At 46.2% G+C, this 25,840-nt stretch overlaps 1 long non-coding RNA gene across 1 annotated transcript; it reads left to right on the plus strand.

The window, feature by feature from the left end:
- The first annotated feature begins 10,852 nt into the window (after nt 1–10,852).
- Nucleotides 10,853–23,187, plus strand: LOC307226957. The gene is made up of 3 exons (XR_013843740.1): nt 10,853–10,972; nt 21,920–21,964; nt 23,016–23,187. It is a non-coding gene; the product is annotated as an uncharacterized lncRNA (long non-coding RNA).
- The last annotated feature ends 2,653 nt before the right edge of the window (nt 23,188–25,840 follow it).

The following is a 25,840-nucleotide window of genomic DNA, read 5'->3' on the forward strand; positions in this document are numbered from 1 at the left end:
ATTGTCTGGAGAGGTCACTTTCTGGTTCATATGAAGAAGCCGTTTTCAAGAGAGCCCAGCTACAGGAGCGCACAGCTGTATTGAGGCTGTGTAGAAGTTTTGCACCCCTAAGAATTTTGCACCTGGGGCAGCTGCCCCCTTGGTCCCCCCTCATGCTCTGACACGGCCTCATCCCTGACCATTGACCGCAATGGCTGGGCCTGATGGGATATGGAATCTAACAACATCTGAAACATGAGGAACTGCCTTAAAATGAGTCAGACAATTAGTCCATCTAGGGACTCAGCTCCATTGGTCAAAAAACAACATTTCGAATGCGTTATAAACATGCAACACCACATGGCGCTGTAGAGTAATAAACTTTTCTATGTGATTTTACATAGCAGGTTTCTGCCCCTCTTTTGTTATAACAATTAAATTTCTGACATAATGTTTTTTCCCTGTGTGTAGATCCACCCTAATTCCATACTTTTTTTTTTTTTTACATTAGTTCACTTTTTTGCTGGGCCTGATGGAAGATGGCCTAGCAACAGCTGGAACTTGGGAATTGGCCTTGTTCCCAGTCAGACCGCTGGTCCATTAGCTCATGACTGTCTACACATGACTGTCTCTGAGATTTCAGGCAGCATTTTCCCCAAAACACTACATGAAGATGCCAGGAATTGAGCGTGGGAACTTGTGTATGCAAAGCAGATACTCTACCCCTAAACCACAACACTTCCCCTATAGTCATGGCTTTAGAAGGCCATGTCTTGTGTAGTTATATTAGCATTCCCCCTCATGTTTATTTGTTTAAACGCAATTAATTAGTGTACTTATTTAAAGCTATCTCAGAATCTAGAGAGTTACATTTCTTGTTTAATTCACTGTATTGCTGTAATTAACTTTAACAGGATTACAGGATCCATAGAGGCATGTGGGTGGCATTTGTCTGAGAACTCTAAAAATACCGTTTGAAAGAAATTACTTTGGGCTTCGGGCTTCCCATTGTATTCAGAATTTGGAGAATGTTTTTTTCTGTTTTGCTCTTCTCTTGTCCCTCTCCTTACTTTCCCTTGCCTGAATCTAATCTCCATACAGAAGAGGGAGAAAGAGCATTTATCAAGATTTCTCTTTGCCTCGTGACATGCAGTTTAGAACGTTGCCTTAAAAAGCAGTTATCTTCATTGTTCACGAAAGGAATTCTTGGCTTGGACTGAAGGGCACCATTGGCAACTGTGCTATTTAGTGTCACACAGAAGCAAGCTGGTTCCAAGTGATACTACCATGAAAACAAAATGCAAAGCAGGGGGGACAAAGATGTAACACTGGCAGATCTGAAAATGTAATTAAAGTGCCCAGTCTTTTTCTCTTTACCTTTTGTCATCCTTTCCCCATTTGGGGCAAGTAAGAGCATCTTGAACAGGGTAAGAAGCTACAGTAAATGTAAGATGGACAATCCACTGCTTCCTTTATGTGCCTGTCACTGTAAAAATAAGCCTTTTGCACAAATGTTAAAAATTATACTTGATTGAGTGATGAAGAACACAGAAATGAGAGATGAGCCTTTGCAGGCAAGCATGAAGATATTATACTCCCCCCCCCCCTTCCTTAAATGTAATGACAGCAAACATGAGTCATGAGCAAATGATTTAAAGAACACTTCCCAAGTTGTTGGAACTTTTGCAATTCTGAGAAAGATGTTGAGAAAGTGCAGAATAAGAAGGCTTTTTACAAATAGAGCTTGTTTTTACAAACAAGGTTGTAGGAAAAGGCAATGGAAGCTGCTCTCGTCGTTGCAACAATGGAAGATATTTGCGTGGGTTACAGATTCAGACATTTATAATGTTCCTCCGTTGGACTATTAGGGTTCTTGTTTGAAAGCACCCCCGTATCAAGACTTTTCTCCATGTGGAGAGCTAAGAGATCAGGGAGATTTGGCACCTTCTCAGAGGACAGTCGGGACGCAGGTGGCGCTGTGGGTTAAAGCCTCAGCGCCTAGGGCTTGCCGATCGAAAGGTCGGCGGTTCGAATCCCTGCGGCGGGGTGCGCTCCCGCTGCTCGGTCCCAGCGCCTGCCAACCTAGCAGTTCGAAAGCACCTCCGGGTGCAAGTAGATAAATAGGGACCGCTTACCAGCGGGAAGGTAAACGGCGTTTCCGTGTGCGACTCTGGCTCGCCAGAGCAGCGATGTCACGCTGGCCACGTGACCCGGAAGTGTCTCCGGACAGCGCTGGTCCCTGGCCTCTTAAGTGAGATGGGCGCACAACCCCAGAGTCTGTCAAGACTGGCCCCTATGGGCAGGGGTACCTTTACCTTTACCTTTTACAGAGGACAGTCAGGCTTTTAAGTGCTCCTACGATCGTATGTCGAATACTATTTGTATTTGTCATTTCAAAGGTATACTACGGCTGTTTCAGAATAAGCATCACTCGGGGACAAACACCGAGCCAGTCTTTTAAAGTGAGAAGACGTACTGTTGCTGAAAGTGGGAGGTGTCATTTGTATTTTCGGATGTAATGTCAGATGTGGAGGTGGTGCAGTTCTTGTAAAGAAGGAAGGGTTATTTTTGTCATGCCACCATTTGGATGTCTGAGGAATGATGAGTAATTCTCATCTGTTACGGATGCTGCTGCTTCAATATATGCAATATTTTAGAGGCGTTATTGAAGTAGAATGGGACTTATTCCCAGGTCAGTAAGTATGCAATTGCAGCCTAAATTGCTTAATAACCTTGGGCTAAGGACTCACCCAGACTTGAGCTGGAGCAGTTTTCTGCTTGTTCCACACTTTCTAGGCACGATCCAACTGGTTTTGCCCTTGCCCTGCCGCTTTCCCCCTGGAAAACCTATTCTTTAGCAATAAATCAGAGCAAACGTCAATCCAGAGAAAACCCGCTTGATGTTTGCTCTGATTCAGTGGTAAAAAATGAATTACCTCTGGAGAAAGAGGTGGGATGAGGGAAATAGATGAGCCTGGAGTATTTCACTCCTATGAATGCACTGTTCAAAGACAGCTACAGTGTGGTAGGGGAAATAATTACAGAACTGGTTTTAAAAAGATACAGTGGTACCTCGGGTTAAGTACTTAATTCATTCCGGAGGTCTGTTCTTAACCTGAAACTGTTCTTAACCTGAAGCACCACGTTAGCTAATGGGACCTCCAGCTGCGGCCGCGCTGCCGGAACACAATTTCTGTTCTCATCCTGAAGCAAAGTTCTTAACCCGAGGTACTATTTCTGGGTTAGCGGAGTCTGTAACCTGAAGCGTATGTAACCTGAAGCATATGTAACCCGAGGTACCACTGTACTCTTATTCCCTTTGGGCCAGGGAACTGTTACTTTTAGGGGGAGAAATCCCTGCGGCATCCACCAAGCTAACAATAAAGGTGCCTTTGCAACGTTGCTTTTCTCATGCAGATAAAGTTCTTCTATAGCTATATGTAAAGGTAAAGGACCTCTGGACAGTTAAGTTCAGTCGAAACTGACTATGGGGTTGTGGCGCTCATCTCATTTTCAGGCCAAGGGAGCTGGCGTTTGTCCACAGACAGCTTTCTGGGTCATGTGGCCAGCATGACTAAACCACTTCTGGCACAATGGGACACCATGACAGAAACCAGAGCACATGGAAACGCCATTTACCTTCCCATCGCAGCAGTACCTATTTTATCTACGTACACTGGCATGCTTTCAAATTGCTAGGTTAAGTTGAGTCAAAGACAGTTTTATGGGTCATGTGGCCAGCAGGACTTAACTGCTTTAGATGGAAACCAGAGCACACGGAAACGCCGTTTACCTTCCCGCCGCAGCAGTACCTGTTTGTCTACTTGCACTGATATGCTTTCGAACTGCTAGGTTGGCAAGAGCTGGGGCAGAGCAAACGAGAGCTCACCCCATCACAGGGATTCGAACCACCAACCTTCTGATTGGGAAGCCCAAAAGGTTTAGACTACAGCGCCACCTGCTTCCTCGATAAACAAGCATACAATCACTGATAGGTCCACCAGCCATTGTGAGGCTCAAAGCAATGAAGATGATGCCTCCCCAGCTGTTGCCATTGGCTGTGGGTTTCTTGTGATGTCACAAAAGCACTTGGCAACTGAGTGGATATACAGGCAGGCCAAGGGGAAAGACCTTTTTTATTTCCAGCAGGACACACCTGGCAATGGATGTGACATTCAGCACTGCCCAGGTTTCTTCCACTTGGAGGAGGCAAACTGGTGAATAGAAGGAGGCAATCCTCTGGCAGTGGGATGCTAAGGAGCAATAGTAAGGCAAGTTTGCTTGCTTGAAGGCTGCTGGTATCCGTGTTTGGAAGCTGGTGGATGTCTCATGATGGACCCAACAGAAGCTGGCAGATGTTGGTGGATGGAAACCAGTGGCATTTGGATTCTGAAGTTGGTGGAGGCTACAAGGCTAAAGCAGATAGATGTTTGTGGATGTCGGCTGATGGAAGTTCACCTTTGGAAGACAGTCAACAGAAGCCAGTGGATATTTGTGGATTGAAGCCAGGGCACAAACGTGAATGGATGTCATGTTTTTGGATGTCGGCTGGTATATGTTTGTGTGAGTAAATGGGAGGCTCCAAATGTGGTTGAGGCGGAATGGTGTTTGCAAGTTCATGAATGTGATGTGTGGATGGTAGATATTCATGAATAGATGGAACCCATGGGAGGGGGCGCTATTGGTTTCATGGAATCAGAGAATGAGGGCATCAAATTTGGGAGTGACCATGAGGGTCATCTCGCTCAACCCCTTACAATGCAGGGATCTTTTGCCAGATGTGGGGCTCAAACGCACTGGCGTGCTTCCAAACTGCTAGGTTGGCAGGAGCTGGGTCAGAGCAACTGAAGCTCACCCCGTTATGGGGATTCGAACTGCTGGCCAGGGGTCCTTTACCTTTACCTTACCAAGCCATTATTGGTCAAGCTACGGGGCAAGGCCAGTTTGTATTTCCTTTTTTTTCAATGTGTCTCCTGTGTAGCGACAGCAGACTTTAAGCTTTCTAGCCAGGCCACTACAGTTGCACACACATGTGTTTGCATGAGGTCCCTTTCAAGCTGCCCTAGCCATCTGCCCGAACCTAAGAGAACAACGGAGGTTGGGTACATTTATTTCGCTTGCACCAGAACCAGAGGTGACCCCCAAACCAGATAAGGAGACAGAGTGAATTACTTTTTAGCACCTCTATGGGTGGTGAACGCAGCTGTTGTCAAACTGGGATCTGTTCAGCGCTGCCCCAAGTCGCCCAGCGACTTATTATAACAACTTCATGGTGAGTTTTGGCACCTACTTCTCTTGTAAAGAAAAGCACTGGATTAAACACACCACTGTAAATTTACTTTCTATCCCAGATAACTCCCAACCCCCCAATAAATATTACTTGTAAAAATGTCATCTGCAGCTAAGACTTAGGCCACAATCCTAAACACACTTTCTAAGGAATAAGCCCTTACTGAACAGAATGGGATTTACTTCTAGGTAGACGTGTGCAATTAGGGAGCTGGATGCCCTGTGGATTTAATATTAAAACAAATCCCCAAGGTCTGTATATCAGTTTACAGCTTTTACTGCATCAGCTAATTCTATATTAAGGATTCTCTTTCATGGAGGAGAGAATTATGTCACATATAATAAAAAGAAATCTTTTGGAGCCAGATCAGAACTTCGCATATTTTCCTTAATGATCTGCAGTGCAAATACAGTATTTTCATCTTGCGCGTTTTTAGCTTTTAAAATGTATTATTTATTTATTTACAATCTTTCTAAGCTGCCTTGGTATACAAAGATGATAAGATTAGTTGCAAAAAAATATATATTAACTGCACAGGTATAAAATAACTCCAGTTAAAAAGTGTGCAAAACAGTAATTTGAAGCTATATTTTTATGGTAACAATCTCCAACTAGTTCCCACATACAGAAGCACAGATTCTTCACCAATTTCCAGAAACAAATCACAGACGAACACATGTGGACTAACTCATAGGCCAATGGTCCTGATCTTGATAGATTGCAGTGATGGAATTGGAAATCAGGCTTCACTGGCAAATCTGAAAATCATCCTAGAGTGCCATTTCCTCACCATGAAAGGGCAGGTTCATCCCACAACCATCCATGCTTGGAATCAGAAAGAAAATGCCAGTCAGTTATTTGAGATTGAATGTATCTAGCTCTCTGGTTACCTCACTAGATGGCATAGTGGTTAATGCAAGTAGGTCAAGGGAGAGAGGGCTCTGTGGGTTCCCAGAAACCAGAATGTCAGTGAGTAGATCCTTGCTCTGAGTGCAATGCTGCAGGGAGTCATGATTCCCTCTATTTCCATGGCCCGTCTTTCTGAGGCCACTTTTTGCGCTCCCTCCCTCCCTCCCTCCCTCCATCTTTCAGGGTGCCAATGTTGCCACAATGGAGGAAGAAATGGGAGTGATTGGACAACTCCTTTGGGCATCCCTTCGAACATCTGCTTGACCTCTGGCAAAAGGTCTGGTACTATGGATCTGCTGATGGGTTTGAAAGCAGGCTGTGTTCCTGCAGTCCCTTCTCCCACACTGAAGCTGGTCCTCAGACCTTCTGTAAGGCAGATATTTCTCAGGCTCCAGATTAGGCTGCTGAGGCAGACTTCCTCACTTCCCAGAAAGAAACTGCGAGTTCCCAGATTGGCTCTGTTCTGACCAGTTACCTCTTCATCTGTTCCTCACATACACTCCACCCTCTTTCTGCTGGTGCTGAGGTTGTGACTGTCGGCACAGCTGCCTCGTCTCTTTCCTTCCACCTCTTGTCTCTTTCCTTCTTCCCTTTTCACTTCATGTCATACAGTGGGCTTTAGGCTTTCCAGCAAAGCCTCTACTGTTGTTGTTGTTGTTGTTTATATATTTTATTTATTTATGATTTTCAGTTTTATACATTTCAATAATTTTACAATCATTTTAACATTTCAAAACTCAACTTTGTTCGAGTTTTCTCTTTCTGCAACTCCTGAATTTTTTTATATATATTTTCTGCATATCAAAATTAACTTAATTTGCTAATTTATTCATCTACTTTAATAGATATACGCTTATAAAACTGCAGCTTATTACAATAATCCTGCCAATGTTCTTATCTGTTTACAATTTAAATATTCAATAAACCATTTCCATTTGTTTATAAAAAATTGTTATCTTGATTTCTTATTTTTCCAGTACGTTTGCCATGTCTGCATATTCCATAAGTTTTTGTATGCATTCTCCCTTTGCTGGGACTTCTTCTTCTCACCATTTTTGGGCAAGTAACATTCTCGCCACTGTAGTCGCATACGTAAATAAATTTCTATACCGTCTGGGTAGTTCTGTCCCTGTAATTCCCAAAAGGAAAGCTTCTGGTTGTTGTTTATTTTAACAAACATTATTTAAAACATCTTTTTCAATTCATTATATATCATTCCCCCCCCCCCGCCCCACGCATTTGTGCAAAGGGTCCTTCTGAGCTATCATAGCCATTTGTCTGAATCTGAGTTTGACCAAACTGTGGGAGGCAGTGGAAGACAGAAGTGCCTGGCGTGCTCTGGTCTATGGGGTCACGAAGAGTCGGACACAACTAAACGACTAAACAACAACAAGAGAATGAGGGAAGAGGGGAGCACATTTATTTGACTTGCAATAGAACCAGAGGTATCTGTTCAGAGCTGCCCCAAGTCACCCAGGGACTCACTTGTAACGACTTCATGGTGAAGTTCCGGCACCTATTTTTCGGGGGGGGGGAGCACTGTGTACAACTTACAGGCATCAACGTTAGTTTCTTGGAAGGAAGAGAGAGTTGTCCCAATCACTTTGCCTTTATTCCCTGTAAGACAAGGCTTCGCTACTATTTGTACTTTAGAGCTTCTCCCATGTACCATTCAGAAGCCCACCCCTCAACTATTGAGATGACATATGTCCACTTTAGGGCGTGATGATGTTGTTGTTGCTGTTGTTTAGTCATTTAGTCGTGTCTGACTCTTCGTAACCTTATGGACCAGAGCACACCAGGCACTCCTGTCTTCCACTGCCTCCCGCAGTTTGGTCAAACTCACGCTGGTAGCTTCAAGAACACTGTCCAACCACCTCGTCCTCTGTCATCCCCTTCTTTTTGTGCCCTCCATCTTTCCCAACATCAGGGTCTTTTCCAGGGAGTCTTCTCTTCTCATGAGGTGGCCAAAGTATTGGAGCCTCAGCTTCACGATCTGTCCTTCCAGTGAGCACTCAGGGCTGATTTCCTTCAGAATGGATAGGTTTGATCCTCTTGCAGTCCACGGGACTCTCAAGAGTTTCCTCCAGCACCAGAATTCAAAAACATCAATTCTTCAGTGATCAGCCTTTTTTATAGTCCAGCTCTCACTTCCATACATCACTACTGGGAAAACCATAGCTTTAACTATATGGACTATAGTATATGGTGTGATGACAAAAATGCAAAACATGAAAGCATTGAAAGCACCTTCCTAGTCAATATTCCCGGAGGCAATACTATTACATAACATGTTTACAAAACCTTCCACAAAGCACAAGTTCTTTACAAAAATGGAATGAGCATATTTCAGGGACAAAGCATTGAAGATACATGGCATATACATTCAGAAATGTGTAAGTCCTGTACAGCTGGTATTCAGTTTGACATCAATTTAGATCACAGGGGTGCGTGATTTATGATTTGCCTTTATGCACGTTGTCAGAGCTGCCCAAGGTCCCAGCTCACAAAGGACCAACGCCAGTCCGCTGTTATATATAAAAGTGTTTATTGAAGTGCAGTTTCGATTTCAAAGCCGTGGCGCGCAGCTCTACGTCTCAACTCTAGACCGCTGAAGCTCCGTCTGAATCTCCTCCCCCCAGACACCAGTTTAAGACTCTAGCCTTGCTCCACCTCTTCCTCTGCTCTTTCCTCCTCTGGGTCCGCCTGTCCGCTGGGGTCTTGTCCTTTCTAGACTCTTCTGACGCTGAGTCCCCTTAGTCTTCCCCCTGCCTCCGGCGGGCTTTGGGACCTGGTTCCCAATCCGGGTTATCTGCTGTGCCGCGTGCCTGTACATTTGAACTTGGCGCGCGCGCCCAGCCGGCAACCTTCCTCCTAACCGTTACGCTGCTCCTGTCACTGCTTCCCCCTTCGGAGAGGCTAGCTGGACCCGACTCCCCCTCCATTCCCTCACTCTGCGATGGAGGCGTGGCCAGCCCTGATTCATCTTCTCTCCCTGCTGGAGGAGAAGCTGGCCCTGATACATGGGACTCTTCCCCCCCACTACGCTCTGGTGGAGGAGCTGGTCCTGATCTCCCGCTGCTGCTTTGGGAGTCCCCGCTGGCCCCTTGCTTCTGGTGTGTCCCCCCTGGGACCCCCCTTGCCCTGGCCATCGGCGCCCCCTTCTGGGAATCTTCTGATTCGCTGGAGAAGCTCATGGAATCTCTCGTGCCACTGTCATACTCCCCTACACTGCCCTCAGATTCTTCCCCTTCGCTCTCCATCTCCTCTCTCCCCTGTGCCTCTGCTCCTGAGCCCCTGACACACGTGTTATTTAAACTGCCCAGATAGTTGTATGAGCAGATATTTGAAATCATGGAAGTATATTAATATAAGCTTTAAAAGTGATTGGTCTTCTATGTGGATATCGTTTCGTGGTTTCATTCTGTTATGTAAAATGGCCACTGCACTTGAAGCATAAACATTGCAGTGTTAATCTTCAAGAACAATGAAGTTTGCAATGAACATTTAACAGCCAGAATTTCCTTTGCAATAGATCATGTTCATTCTTTCTTGTTCTAGGGAGAAGAATGAATTCCTCGTGCAATTTTCACTCGAAAAACAGCACATACTTCAGGCAAGGACCTGATTACCGCTGCTGCAGAACAGGATATTGCTTTCTCTAATCCTGTACCATATTTAAAGCTTAGCCATCAGCGCCTGCCTCTGTGTATCCAAGCACAAAGCATTTAAAACTACAGTAAATCTGAATGGATGTGAAATAGGTTGACCTTGGAAATCTCAGCTTAATCTTTTTTTCCAGCTTTCATCAACCAATAACAGTCACCCTTTTGAAAGCTTCACAAGCCATCAGCTGGGATTTCAGACAACTGCAGATATGTCATTTGGACAAAATGAGTTATTTCTTGCATAGGGCTTACCTCCTGTGTTATTTTATGTAGGTTACAAGTGTTTGCATCCCACTAGCACATCACATATGGGTTCACGACATTCCTCCCTGTCTTCATAGTACATTTTTCTTACACTTCCTTGGTCAACCGATAATGACTGTTGAGAAGGCACTTTTACAAAGACTCAGTCAGAGAATACTGAAACAATTATGACAATTGAATAGATTAGCTTTACATGTAGGAGATGTTGCAGATATTAATATTGTACAGTCTGAAGTGACTGGAAGCGTAAGAATGACTCCTTTTGGAAGAAAACATTGTCCAGGCCCATAAGAATATTATTCAAACTTTTACTGGGAGAACTCTTCAAAACAAAACATAAGCATCAAAGATACTCCTCAAAAATCCATACAATATCTTGTTCTGTCCAGCACAGGCTCGGCATCTTAGAAAATATGAAATAATCCAAACAGACCTAGAATCAGAGGTCTCTCTCTCTAAAAGCATCCATTTCCCTGGAACTTCATTTACATCTTCTGTTCCCTGTGGTGTTCAGAGAAGATGGCTCACCTTTTCTGGTGGACGGCGTTGCAGCCGGGCATCCAGGACCCAACAGTGATCCAGCGCGGGGGCGGAGATGGACTCCCCTTCCTTGTGTCGCCGTGGCTGTGTCACCAGCGCTTGGCGGGGCCATGACTAGCGTAGTCCCGCTGGCCAATCAGCACTGGTATCGGGTGTGGCCACGGACGATTTAACCACAGCGTGGCCAGGAGCCTCACTCTCTTGCCTCATTTTGCTGGATCTAACAGCCACCACCCTTTCAAGATGGTGAATTTGCAACTCAATACCTTTGTCATCTGATCTAAGGTTACAACAGTTTAGAGTAACAGAAAACAATCTGCAGGTAAAATAACATTAGCTAGTGACAGCTCAGGGTTCTTTAGAAACCTACTTGGGGGGGGGGAGACCCAATGTTAGTAATAGAATTTCCCCATGTTAAATCTTCAGCAGTACACACACATTTTCCATTTCTGTGTCAATTAAATCATTATACTTAGCAGGAGAGAGTGGCTTGGATTCAGGTTTGCATGATCTGAGATGCAGTGAAAATCTGGAACTGCAGGCAACATAGATACGGTTACCAGGCAGTCACACATCTAAGCACTTAACAGGATGTTTTCCCCCTTTACCTCAGGCAACAACATGTTTTGGACCAGCCCTCAATCCTTTGTGAGGGTCTCCTTAGCTACTATTTCAGAAGCTGTGATTCCCCGCAGAAGCATGCCCGAAAGGACACGTTTGTCATTGTGATGCCAAGCAAAGACTTACCTATTTGCCAAGGCTCCCCCCCCCCCGAAAATTAGGCCTAGATGTTTCTGGAAAACCTATATTTATGTTTGGGCATTCCCAACTGTGAGGGACGCAGGTGGCGCTGTGGGTTAAAGCCTCAGCGCCTAGGGCTTGCCGATCGAAAGGTCGGCGGTTCGAATCCCTGCGGCGGGGTGCGCTCCCGCTGCTCGGTCCCAGCGCCTGCCAACCTAGCAGTTCGAAAGCACCTCCGGGTGCAAGTAGATAAATAGGGACCGCTTACCAGCGGGAAGGTAAACAGCGTTTCCGTGTGCGGCTCTGGCTCTGGCTCTGGCTCTGGCCAGAGCAGCGATGTCACGCTGGCCACGTGACCCGGAAGTGTCTCCGGACAGCGCTGGCCCTCGGCCTCTTAAGTGAGATGGGCGCACAACCCCAGAGTCTGTCAAGACTGGCCCGTACGGGCAGGGGTACCTTTACCTTTACCTTTATTCCCAACTGTGAACGTTTGCTAGCATTAGTCCGTATTTTGATATCTTTAGATGGTGCTATTTTTGTCTTATGTCAACGTTTTGATTATTCTTATTGTCAATTGCTTTGAGAAGTAGTGGTCTAGGAATTGATTACATACCATAAATAAATATAAAGGAGCAACCAGAGTAGACCTGCTTAGCTTCAACAAAGTGGGACTGTACCTTCAGACCATAATCTTCACGATCATCTTCAATGTAGGAGCCCATGTGTGAACAAGTGCTCCCATGTCGCTTTCCACACAGTTGGGTGGGACATCTGATTGTGCTGGTGTCCCAGTATTCACAAATAGGCTTCTACACTGCAGACAACCACACAAGTGCGTGACAGTCAAAAGATGGAGCATCAGCACACCTGATGCCATGTGTCAGGGCTCCATATCCCTGAGGGCAACTTCAGGCTTTTGCTTTTTGAACTTCTGTGTAAGGTGGAAAGAGGGAGCTTATATCCTGCATTGTGAGATGGAGAAATTCTAAATACATCTGATTCTAAATACATCCTAAATATACATTCCAGGGAGATGTGCAAGCTCTTCCTTGTGTAATGTGCAGAAACACAAAATTCAGAACTAGAAATCACCCATACACCCTCTTTTATTGTTTGCATTCCACGCGCTAACCCTGTCCTTGGGGCTCCTCACCCCTCACAAAGGAAGAGACCAGACAACAAGGTATGGGTTCGAGTTGGCCACAACTTTATTGAATTCAGATTTCAGACGTAGTCAACCGGGCCTTGGAAGGTATCCCTCTTAACCCCACGGGGTGGGCCGAGCCCGCAGTTTCCTGGTGGGTGGCACCTGGCCAGGTGGCTCCGCTCAGGGCCTCAAACTCTGCCCACCTGTTGGGAAGGGGTGAGCAGGTATTCATTCTCTCAGAACATATAACACCAACCTTAGTCCCATGATATTTTTTCCCACAGGGCAGACTACTTTATGTAGAACATCAGGAATTCCACTTTCAAATTAGACTTTTCTGCAGTAAGAATCGTAGAATCGTAGAACTGTTGAGTTGGAAGGGACCCAATGGTTATCTAGTCAAACCCCCTGCAACGAAGGAATATTTTGCCATATGTGAGGTGTGAAACCTGAGAATAAGAGTCTATTGCTCTACTAACTGAGCTATATTATCTCCAGGCTCAGAAGTACTTTAACCAAGGTGACCTCACACACACACACATGCACACACACGCACAAAATCACCACAGGGAATTTTTATCATATTTTCCCCTGAATATAATGTGAGCAAGCCCCAAAATCCATGTCACATAATATTAGCACCAAGCACACTAAATATTATGTCAGCCAGCACACGAAGTTGCTGTCATGTCACCCAGGCTAATGTCATTTACTGTCCGTTCCTTTGGCAGAAGACGGAATGCAATGTGACACTGGGGATTCTGCACATAGAAAGCTGTTTGTCCATGCAGCCCAGTATTGTCAATTCTAATCGGAAGTGGCTCTCCAGGGTCTTGGGCAAAGGGTATTTCCCCATCACATGCTACCTGATATTCTTTTCTTTTCTTTTTAACTGGCAATGGCAGGAACTGAACCTGGGACCTTTGGTACAAAAGGCAAACACTCTGCAGCTGAGCTGTGGTCCTTCCAAAGCTATAGTCCTCTCAATATGCTCCATGATATAGTACCAACCAAGTTAAGCAGTGGGTTGGTGTAGCTTAAAGGAGAAACGTTTCCCACCTTAAACACCTTGGTACAAAGCCATAATATCTAATACCAGCCTTCAGCACCCAGTCTAAACCACTGAGCCTCTTGGGCTTGCCGATCAGAAGATCGGCTGTTCGAATCCCCGCGACGGGGTGAGCTCCCATTGCTCTGTCCCAGCTCCTGCAACCTAGCAGTTCGAAAGCATGCCAGTGCAAGTAGATAAATAGGTACCTCTGTAATGGGAAGGTAAATGGCATTTCTGTCTGCTCTGGCTTCCGTCACTGTGTCCCGTTGTGCCAGTAGCAGTTTAGTCCTGCTGGCCACATGACCCAGAAAGTTGTCTATGGACAAACGCCAGCTCCCTCGGTTTGAAAAGCGAGATGAGTGCTGCAACCCCATAGTCACATTTGACTGGACTTAACCATCCAGGGGTCCTTTACCTTACCTTTACCTATAACCCCTGGAGTCAGTGGCGTAGCGTGGGGGGTGCCAGGGGTGCCGGCCGCACCGGGCGCAACATCTGGGGGGGCGCGAGTCCAGAGGGAAGGGACAAGTTCCTTCCTCCGCCGGGCTCCCCGCCACCACCGCCAGCCTTGCGCCCTAGCGCGCGCACGCCCCCCGCCGCCGCCACTGCGGCAGCACTCCACTCACTGCTCGCAGGAGGAGCAGCCGCTGCAGCAGCACCGACGCCGCCACCAACGCCTGGCCGGGCACGGGCAGCCTCCGCACCCCGACGCCGCCGCCATCCCCTCGGCCCAGCCACAGGCGGCGGCTGCTTCTGCCGACTGGGAGGGAGGAGAGCTCCGAGGGGCCTCGCCGCGCCCTGCGCTCCCCAAAACCCTCCGAGAGGAAGCCAGCGGGCAGGCGAGGGTCTCCCGGCAGAAGGGGGCGCTGCTGGCTCCGGCTCTCAGCGCAAGTCTCAGCCGCGGGGGGGGGGGAGGGGGTCGGGCGAGGACGGAGCGCGGCTGGAAGCCCCCGGACCAGGCCGGGGGGAGGAGAGGCGCTCGCCAAACCCGGATCTGGAGCGCCTCGGAGCGCGGGCTCCACCTACAGCCCAAGGAGAGGAGGGGGCGGGGAGGCGCCCGAGGGGAGGGGGCTTCGGCTGCCTCGGCCCGCGGGGGCTCCGCAAATAATAAATTTAATAAATTCCTGCTGAGCCTTAAGGGGGGGTCCTTGGCTCCTTCGCTCGCCCCCAGCCCCAGTGGCGTAGCGTGGGGGGTGCAGGGGGGCGGCCGCAACATCTGGGGGGGCGCCCTCGCACTCGAGTGCTAAAATCCAGGGGTTAGGGGGCGCAAATTACTTGCCTTGCCCCAGGTGCTGACAACCCACGCTACACCACTGCCTGGAGTGTGCAGAATTTCATACAAAAAACACTCTAGCCATAACAAACAATAACAACAACCCCAACGCAAGATATTTGCACATGTCCTTCTAGTCAGGCAACACACAAGGTGATAGACAACATTAGTCATATTCAGACTAGATCAAGTGAAATCAACAGAGACAATTACCTTAAGTCCATTGATTCTCATGGGTTTACTCCAAGTAGGACTAGCATTGGATTCCAGTCATGGAATTTCAGTAACTGATACATTGCTTCCTTACTCATGGTTGTTATCTGATTCATTATGAGAGTTCTTGTTATATCTGAAACTTTCCAAACTTTCATTTCTGGGTATGATGCCATAACAGCTTTCTTAGTTTCCTGGAGCTGTGTTGCTCAGCTGAATAAACATTAAGGAAGCTTATGATGCAGAAAATATAAAGGACAAGGCAGGCTTTGCTTCATCTGTAATTTCCTGAATTTATTGGAGGTCTCTAAGAGCTCAGTAAATTAACAGCATATTACTCTGCAAATGGCTCCTTTGAAATGATGACAGCTGTCGCTAGATTTATGACCTCCTTTTATAAACTTACTTTAAGCAGCTCATATTATTAAGCAGGCACCTTGACTATGCAAACAAACCAAAGCTGAATTGGAACCTACCACACAAGCCTGGACAATTTGTGACAGACCGGAGCAAATTGGAGACTGCCTCATCTTTCTGCTCCTGTAGCATGGCAAGTGACAGGCAAGTTGACATAACCTAGATTTAGCATTAGGCACAGGCGATGACCATCAGAAATGGTCCTACGTTGAAGCAGATTGAGGGGGGCAACCCGGTGGCAGATACTAGGGGCAGAAAGCAGCAGGTTGCTTCATTATGCACTCACCTCCTGAAATTTCATGCCAAAATTTCATGTGCTCACCTAACTTTCCACAAGCTTTGCAGCAATGTGGAAAATTATGATCTGGATAAGCGACAAACAACCACATATCCACTTTACCTCACATTCAAAGGAGGGTGGGAGCACTGGCGGAGGAAAGGGGGGAGGGGTGCACCGCTCCCGGCACCATTGGGGAGGAGGGGTACCATCGCGGCTGCCCCTCGGACACATTCTGCGCACCCCCGGCTGCCCCTCGGACACGCACCGTGCACACCCCCCACCGCACCAGGTGCCACGCCTTCACGAGCAGTGTGCCACACACCCCAGGAAGCGCACCACCCCCCTGCCTGTTCTCCGCCCTTGGTGTCAAAGCATACAGCTTCGCCACTGGCAGGGAGACACATCCAATTTTAAATAACGTTCAGGACCCTCCAGACTGTTTTTTTTGTGAGTGTGTTCTGCAAGTCCGCTCACCCCTTTAGCTGAGGTGGCATTGCAGGACGGCAGAGGCTCCACTGGGGCCCCAGTGAGGAAAACATGATTTTGGTTCCCTTCCTGATAGGCGGTGAGGGCATAAGCCCCTACTGCCTATCAGGAGCAGGATTCTGGCCTGCATCCTGCTTTGACAAATGGGGAAGGCTTTCCTCGGGTCTGCCCCCTGGTCATTTAAGCAGCCTGCTCCAGGGGCACTACCTGCTTGTTCCTTTGTCGGGCTTTTCCGCCCCACCCCCTCGGTTTAAGCTGATAGTCAAGGGCTTTGCTGCGGCTATGGTGGTCACTGTTCTTTATGTGGTGGGGTAGGAATTTCTCCACAGAGCAAATTGGCTCTGACCCGGTGGTTTTTGCCTACCTCATAGCAATTGTCACAACTGGGTTGGGCAATCCTTTGACTTGGATGGAGGGGGGGGGGTTGTAGTCTCCACCTGCCCCTCGAAACGCTGGGGTATCTCGTTAAAGGGATATGGGGGGAGTGGCCATGTCCGAGTGCCCAGGTGGGGCCAGGGCCAAAGGCACTCTCCCAAATGCTGGTCCCTGTGGGGGTCACCCTACTTGATGTAAGTCTTAGGAACCCCCGCCTGGATTGACCACACATCACTTCCAGCGGGCGGGCCAGAAGTACAGTGGTACCTCGGGTTAAGTACTTAATTCATTCTGGAGGTCCATTCTTAACCTGAAACTGCTCTTAACCTGAGGTACCACTTTAGCTAATGGGGCCTCGTGCTGCCGCCATGCTGCCGGAGCACGATTTCTGTTCTCTTCCTGAAGCAAAGTTCTTAACCCGAGGTACTATTTCTGGGTTAGCAGAGTCTGTAACCTGAAGTGTATATAACCTGAAGCGTATGTAACCTGAAGCGTATGTAACATGAGGTACCACTGTATTTCGATTGCCCCATGCCCAAGCCAAATCTCTTTCATCTGTGTTCAATAAGGTTGTGGCCTGTTTTGTTCCAAACCAGTCTTATTGGTCTCTTATTTATCTGCATTGGAGACTGGGGAGCACAACGCCTGGACCTGCAACATGTCATTGACAAAATAAAAGAGCATTTGCGGTGGATTTATACTGGAGTTTCCACACACCCAGGGGCAAAGGATGGCTAACTGCAACCCAGTGTGGGGTGTTGGGGGCGGGGCAAACCACCTGGCGGCGCATGTGCAGTGGTTTGCCGACAGTGCCGCTCGAGCGCCGTACAGACGAAGGAGGGATCCTCTGCTCGCGGCTGTGGTGGCGCGATGGCAGCGGCTCGTGCTGCCGCGCCTGGGGGGGCAGGGCAAGCCCCCGCGTGGTACCTTCTTGTCACCTCCCCCCAGAGATGGCATCCATGGCAACCTGCCCCCTTCCTCTGCCACTGAACACACCATGTTGCCCTTGTTAGTTACTCTGTGATATTTCACCAATGTTACTGCATTACTGCCATCCAAAGGGGTCCTCTTGTGGTTCGAGGACCCGACCCCCGCAATGTGAAATGAATACACAAGGACACGTGATATAAGGTTAATGGGCAAGGAAAGGCCACAACTTTATTGATTACAGCAGTGAAAAGTTATTGGCTTAGGCATTGGATCTCTAAAACAAGTGGGTTTATTCATCAGTAGGTGGAGCCCATTGATGCTAATCCAACTATAGGCTCACCCCTGATGTCACCGAGGGTCGTACCATGGCCTCCCGCCAAGCAGGCATCGGACAGAATACATGACCGCCAGATTCCTTTAACGGAATACCCAAAAATTGAAGGCATAGGCGATGGCCACACCTAGCATTTCGACACACCACAACACATTATTCCAATGCCTAACCTACCCACCAATACCACAAAAGTTGTGACGATTGCTACGAGGTAGGCGAAAAAACCAAAAAGCCTAATGCCAAATGGAAAAACTCCTACCAGGCCCCCTGGGCAACCAGGGCGACCAACCTAAGGTCCATAGCAATGACAATGACCTAACCCTAACTCAAAGGGAGTGGAGGGTGGGTGACTCAGGACGAGACGACGGCAAAGAATGAGGCCGGGGAGAGGCTGGCGCTGCAGCAAAAGGCTGCCAAACACGCCCCCTCTGTAGCACCTGGTTGGATGCCTACAGAGGGGCGTGGGCGCCAGCCAGGTGAGGTGGAGGCAGGGGGCTAACGCCCCCTGCTAGGGGCGGTGCTCGGGCTCCCGCCCACAACCACTCCCCTCTCTGCCAGGGAGGAGAGTCTTTGCAGGACAACAGAACAACAGAAACCGAACAATCTCCCCACTTCCCCGCTCAGAACGTTTTGTACTGTAAAAAAGGTACAGGAATTTAGCAGGAATCTATGGGACATGCACTAATTGAAAATGAACCAGTATGTCCACCCCAAAACAGTACTGAAAGTGGGATTGCATTTCACTGCTCCAACCTAATCATGAGCCCAAATAATCCTGAGTCCACAAGGTAAAGAGCAACCCAAACTGTTTGTGCAAGACAGCCAGTAGTACCTTGACACACACAAAAATGTTGTTGTCGTGTTGCCATTTTTGGAATCATAACGAAACCAACCTGTAAGCTAAATGCCTGGACCTCTGAACAAGATACAAGCAGCATGTGGTAACAGCTGAAAGATTTGCTGACAGTTTGATTAAGGAGGGTAACCATTTTCAGCCCACAGAAAATGTACGTGGGGAAAGAAAAGCGATATGATAACATTTCAGAACAAAAACACATTGCTATGGCAACTCTGTGTTTTCCCTGGGGGCTCTTTCTTCTAAGAAATGTTATAAGTGCACACTGCTAAATTGCAGGGTCTCTGTGCATACTTTGTCAGGAAGAGAAATGAATATTAATAAGGATTCACACAGAAAGGCAGCTTTGCAAATAAGCTTTGCCCAAAGATGTGGGCGGCTTTAAAATTGCTGCCTAATTTTCTGAAACAAACATGGGCAGGAATTTCTTTTTAAGGGTTCAAAAGACTCTGCCGTATTCCTCCATAATCTTGTGGACCGAAGTTAGGATTGCTAACTGTTCAGTATTTTCAGCATTCTTGCCTTGTGTTGGTGTCAGGTATTTTGCCCCAGCAACTTTGAGCTATCTCTGTTTCATTTCCTGTTGACACCACACCCTTAACTAACAGAACCTGCCTCTTGATATAGTGTGTTCTCACTAAAATGAGAGCACGGGTTGCGGTGTGGGCCGCCAAGCCAGCCCTCTGTTGCCAGGCAGGTTAATGGTTATTGCCTGGTGCAACGATTGGCTGACCGGGTTGTTGGGGCAAATTGTATGTAGCAAATTGGGTGGGTGGGACCATAGTCTTTAAATATTGGGGCACTCTGCCTCTTGCTTTCTCTTTCACAGAGTGCATCGGATCACCCGCCCGCCCTGTGTTCCCGTTGACCTTGCTTTGCCTGTTATGGGGTCGTCTGCCGTTGGGGCAGGGGCCTAGTAGGAATTTTGCCATTTGGCTGGTTGGCTGGTGCCACTTGTTTTTTGCCTACTACTTAGCAATTCGTCACAACTTGTAAGCTTGTGGTTAGGCATTGGTTATAAAAACTGGTGGAGGAGGGGTCAGGGTAGGTTGTGCCTGCCCCTCCAATGGTGCTGGAAGGGGATTCCGTTAAAGGAATCCTGGGGCTTGCCACGATTTCGTCCAATCCCTGAAATGGGACCAGGGCGGGCAAGCCTTGGGGAGCTGGTTAGGTGAGCGGTGAGGGACTGACGCTCAGCTCAACTGATCCCCAACATTGTCTTTCCCTTCACTGGCTTCCGATGGAGTTCGGAATGTCAGTTCTGTCCCAGGCGGGGGGACAGATAGTCATAACCAATGTCTAAGCAACCACTCACAGATTTTGTATTTTAATAAAGTTGTGGCCAAAATAGTGCCCAAAAACCTTAAACTAAAATTACGTGTGATTTGTGAATTATTTTGAGGGGTGGCTTGGCGACCTCCACACGCAAACTTAGATTCAATCAAAACCCTCAACCCTGAACCCTGAACCAACAAAGACGTGGTCAACTCTTACTGCTAACCCAGCCTTCCCTGATATGGTACCTTCCAGACGTTTTAGACTCCAGCTAACATGGTAGGAGATGGTGGTAGTCCAAAATATTTTGAGTGCATCAAGTTAGGGAATGTCATATTCGCAACCAGCGTTGTTGTTTTTCTGGGGGGACGCATATCCCTAAACATTTTGTGAATCTTTGTACTTTTGTCCATTTACTGTACCATATTTTTCCATGCATAACACAAATTTAAGAAAATGGGGGGAGATGGCCCAAAGTTGTCGAGCTTTTTTGTGGGACAATCGCTGTCATGTCATCACAGCGGCCAGCAATCGAATGCCCAATTGCACTTGCCGCAGCAACCAATCACCCACCCAATTACCACAGCAGCAGCCAATCCAAAGCAGCCCTTGCCACAGCCACCAATCAGCCACCAAATCACCTCTGACAATCACCCGTCCCCCCCTTTGCACTATTCATGTATAAGACGACCCCCGGTTTTAAACATAATTTTAGAGTAAAAAAACCTCATCTTATACATGGAAAAGTACGGTATTTATTTTTTCCGATTTGAACTACAAAATGGTGATTTTCTTGAGTCAAAATGAGAGTACCCCTAAACATTTTTTTAAAAAAACTCACTTCTCACAACCCATCCCTGACTCTGTCCATTAGATTGGAGTTGTTTGTTTGTTTTCTAATTCACAAGCTGCCATTGACCATCTTAGCTATAGTTCTTCAATGTTCTTCAGAGGTCTTCTATTATGCGCCCTCTCCCAGTCACCAATGTGAGTAGACTGGCAAACCAGCCACAATATTTATATGGGTATATCTGTCTCTGCGAAGCAGTTCAAGTGTTTTCTGCTGAGCAATGCATTTTAATTTTTGCTGGTGCAGCAAATCAGTTGTGTTTTTCAAGTTTTTAATCTGCATTTCTCATGACAGGGTCATATGATCAGTATTATTTTCTGTGGCGGCCATAGTTTTCAGTTAGTCCCTAATGAGTTATGTCAGCCTATGCTGACACAGTTGTTTGCACAGGACCACGTTGTGATCGGTTGCTCCAGATCGGGTTTTCCAACCTAGATGTCGCTCAGCATGAATTCACCAAAGCTAATATAGCCAGAAGCCATCATGAGCTGTCTAAAAACGGCAGCTCACATGGTTTACAAAACACTCAGTCATGTGAACAGTCATGTGTGAGAATCAGTTTCTGTTTATCAACACAAGAAAATGCATGGAAAAGGAGAGGCAAAAAGGCCAGAGAGTTTATGCTCACTTTATATGTATTTTAAATTAATTGTTAATTGTAGAATTGTCAGTGTTATTTTGCAGTAATATTGTACCCCCTGATATATATAATAATTATTTGTTATTGATATAAACTGCTTATTTTCTGTCATCTGCTTTGAGCACAAATATTTGTGGGAAATTTGGGATACAAATAAATTACTGTGACTAAGTTGATTATGCCTGGTGGTTGGTGACTTGGAGAGAGAAAGAGTGCAACCACAACTGAAAAAGCATTGGACAAATAAGAGTGTATATTAATAGCTGTGGGTGGGAATTGGATAGGAGTGACAGAAATTCTTCACTGACTTGGATAAAAATCGAATCCAGAGAAGAACTCAAGGCCATAATGAGCTCCACCTTTTTTATTTTTTATTTTTATCTATCTATCTATCTAAACAGATCACAAAAGGGGAAGTGGGATAAGAGTAAAAGAACACAACACTGGTAAGATGATGATGATGATGATAAATTATTATTATTATTATTACTATTATTACCACCACACCCATCTGGCTGGGTTTCCCTAGCCACTCTGGGCGTCTCCCAACATAATATTAAAAACACAATTAAAACATCAAACATTAAAAACTTCCCTAAAGATAGCAAGAAGCAGAAAACAATGTTCACTTTTAAAGAAGTTCATTGTTAAGTGATGCCTTTTTGTGTGTAAATATATTGGTACAAACTAGTCCTTATGTGTTTCCTTTTTTAAGCCTGAATAATTTTTTAAAAATTCTCCAAGTTGGGGGTCCACAAGTTCCATGGACTTCGCTTCTCCTTCTCATCCCCACCATGACTGAAGCCAGCAAAATGCATGGCAAACATTTTGTTTTAATTAGGAGAGAACTGAAGGCAAAGTATAATATATACAGTAAAGGGGGGGGGGAGCTTTGTTAATACAGCTGTGGTTAATGAGAAATCAATGTTTGAACAGAAGTTGCGTTTATTCAGATGCATATATTTCAACAACAGTAATAACAGACTTTCATTTAAATACTCTCCACATTACTTAGGTAAACAGGCTGTGCAGCTGGTCTCTTATTTGTGCTGCATGGGATTAAATTTCAGTAAATCCCGCAAACAGCATTAGGCCCTGGAAGCTTTACAATCATACTAATAGCAAAATGATTATCTTCTGAGTTGCTGGGGTTCACATCTCTTCCTTCCCTCCCATCAACATATTAAATACGTTTTATTGTGCAACACGGTAAATATAATGAACAGCTGGATCAAGCATACCCGCCACCGACTTCCTAGATGTGTTTTTTTCCAGTGTTTTGTGTGTGGCGCATCCCAGATTAATGCTGCATGCATTTGTGTGTGTGGTGTGTTGGTACTCCTGCTGACAATCTCACTTCCCCGTGTGTGTCACTGATGTTTTGTGAAATGGGACGGGCAGTGACCATCTGTTACCTGGGCTCAACATCAGAAATAAATACTGTGGATGGACAGACTTGAGTCCTGTCCTTTTCCTTTTTCTCTCTTTTCTTTACAGATAATTCAGTAACAATGCCCCAGTGATGTGGACCAATGAACTGGTGACAGACTGACAAGTCCTCAGAGATACTGAAAAAAAGAAAGAGCTTGAGAGGAACCACTGCCCCTGAAAAATTAGTGTCTACAGCAGTGGTTCCTAACCTTTTTTTGGCCATGCCTCACCTAAGGATTTCTAGAATCCTGATGCCCACACCACCAGCCCATGACATATAATTCTTATTATTCAAAAAGTGAACTTCTCTTCACGTGAAGCAAGCCTAAAAGGCCGTTGTTGTTGTTGTTGTTGTTATTGTTGTTGTTGTTGTTGTTGTTTAGTCCTGTCCAACTCTTTGTGACCCCATGGACCAGAGCACACTAGGCACTCCTGTCTTCCACTGCCAGGAGTGCCTGGCGTGCTCTGGTTCATGGTGTCAAGAAAGGCCATTAACTTGATCTAATTATTAATTATTAACGATGTCAATCAACATTTGATGATCTCCTTCTACAGGTCAACAATAGAAAGTGTCCTTTCATACTGCATCATGGTGTGGTACGCTGGTTTGACATCAATTCAGCAGCTTCTCTTTCCAGTCTATTTCTGAAATTCCTTTGTAATAGAACAGCTACTTTGAGATCTTGTATAGAATGTCCTGGGAGTTTGAAGTGTTCTCCTACTGGTTTCTCTGTCTTGTGGTTCCTGATGTCAGATTTATGTCCGTTTATTCTTTGGCGTAAGGTTTGGCCTGTTTGTCCAATATAGAGAGCTGAAGGACACTGTTGGCATTTGATGGCATACACAATGTTAGACGATGAGCAATTAAATAGTCCCGAGATGGTATGTGTGATGTTGTTGGGGCCAGTAATGGTGTTGTCCGGGTGTATGTGGCAGCAAAGTTGGCATCTGGGTTTATTGCAGGCTCTGGTGCCAGTGTCCGTGTTAAGTCTGGTTGTAGTATTATTGTGGGTTAGGAGTTGTTTAAGATTGGGTGGCTGTCTGTAGGCAATGAAAGGTCTTCCTCCCAGAGCTTGAGAAAGAGAACTGTCGTTGTCCAGGAGAGGTTGTAGATCTCTGATGATGCGTTGTACTGTTTTAACTTGGGAGCTGTATGTGATGACTAGAGGTGTTCTGTTATTTTCTTTTTTGGGTCTGTCTTGCAGCAAGTTCTCTCTGGGTATCAGTCTGGCTCTGTTGATCTGTTGTCTAACTTCATCTGCTGGGTATTTTAGTTCTAAAAAGGTTTGCTGTAGATCTCTTAGGTGAGAGTCTCTGTCTGTAGAATTGGAGCAGATGCGGCTGTAACGTAGTGCCTGGCTATATACAATCGACTGTTTGGTATGTTTGGGATGGTAGCTAGAGGCATGTAGATATGTTTGTCGGTCAGTTGGTTTACGGTATAAGGTGGTGTCTATGCGCCCATCCTGTATTTTTATAGTAGTGTCCAAAAAATGTATTTCTTGCATAGATTGATTCATAGTTAGGTTGATTGTGGGGTGAAAATCATTGAATTTCTGGTGGAAGGTGTCCAGGGTCTGTTGACCATGTGTCCAGATTATAAAAATATCGTCAATGTATCGCAGGTACAAGAGAGGTTTGAGTGGGTAGGAGTTTAGGAAACGTTGTTCTAAATCCGCCATGAAGATGTTGGCATACTGTGGGGCCATGCGGGTGCCCATTGCTGTGCCGCTGATCTGAAGGAACAGGTCATCACCGAATTTGAAGTTGTTGTGGGTAAGGACAAATTGGCAGAGTTTGGTAGCAAAGTCCGCTATGGTTTTATCTGAAATGGTGTTCCTTATAGCTTGTAAACCATCGTTGTGTGGGATGTTGGTATACAGAGATTCCACATCCATAGTAGCTAGTATAGTATTGTTGGGAAGATTATTAAAAGATTGTATTTTCCTCAGAAAATCTGTGGTGTCACGTACATAGCTGGGAGCACTGATGGCATATGGTTTCAGAACAGAGTCCATATAACCGGAGACACCCACTGTAATAGTGCCAATACCTGAAATGATGGGGCGTCCTGGATTTCCTGGTTTGTGTATTTTAGGTAGAAGATAGAAAGTTCCTAGTCGAGGTTCTGTTGGTGTGTTTGTGAGGATCTGTTCTTGGATGTGTGGGGGTAGCTCCTTAACAATCTTGTTCAGTTCTTTTTTGTATTCTTGTGTGGGGTCTGAGTCCAATTTTATGTAAAAAGCGGTATTGGAAAGTTGTCTGTGAGCCTCCTGAATGTAGTCAGTTTTGTTCATGATGACGACAGCTCCACCTTTGTCCGCTTCTTTAATTATAATGTCTGTGTTGTTTCTGAGATTATCTATGGCTCTCCTTTCAGCATGGTTTAGATTTTGTTGTAAGCGATGGTGTTTTCTGGTCACATCTGTTTGGATTCTGTGGCGGAAGCAGTCAATGTACAAGTCCAGTGTGGTATTGCGTCCATCAGGAGGGGTCCATGTGGAGTCCCTTTTTGTGTAACATTTTTTCGGTGGTAGTTGGTGGTCAGTGTTCTGTTGGGAGGGTGGTTGTTGTTCTCCAGTGGGTTGAGAGGTGTTGTGTTGTGAAGTTGTTGCTTGTTCTGCTTTGTCTTGTTGTTGTGTGTGTTGAAAATACTCCTTCAGGCATAAACGGAGGAAAAATTAAGACTAAGAGTCTTAATTACACAGTGGGGGGTGCTTGTGTAATCTCACTGTATACAAGTTGTACAAGTGACAATAAAGTATTTCAAATCTAACTCATTCTCAAGTTGCCCCACTTAAAAATCCAATTGCCCCCCTGTGGGACGTGTGCCCCACATTGGGAGCCATGGGTCTAGAGTAAAGGAACTTCTTCCTAATTGCAGGACTGAC

Source organism: Podarcis cretensis (assembly GCF_951804945.1).
Source record: "Podarcis cretensis genome assembly, chromosome: 11".
NCBI classification, from domain to species: Eukaryota; Metazoa; Chordata; class Lepidosauria; order Squamata; family Lacertidae; genus Podarcis; species Podarcis cretensis.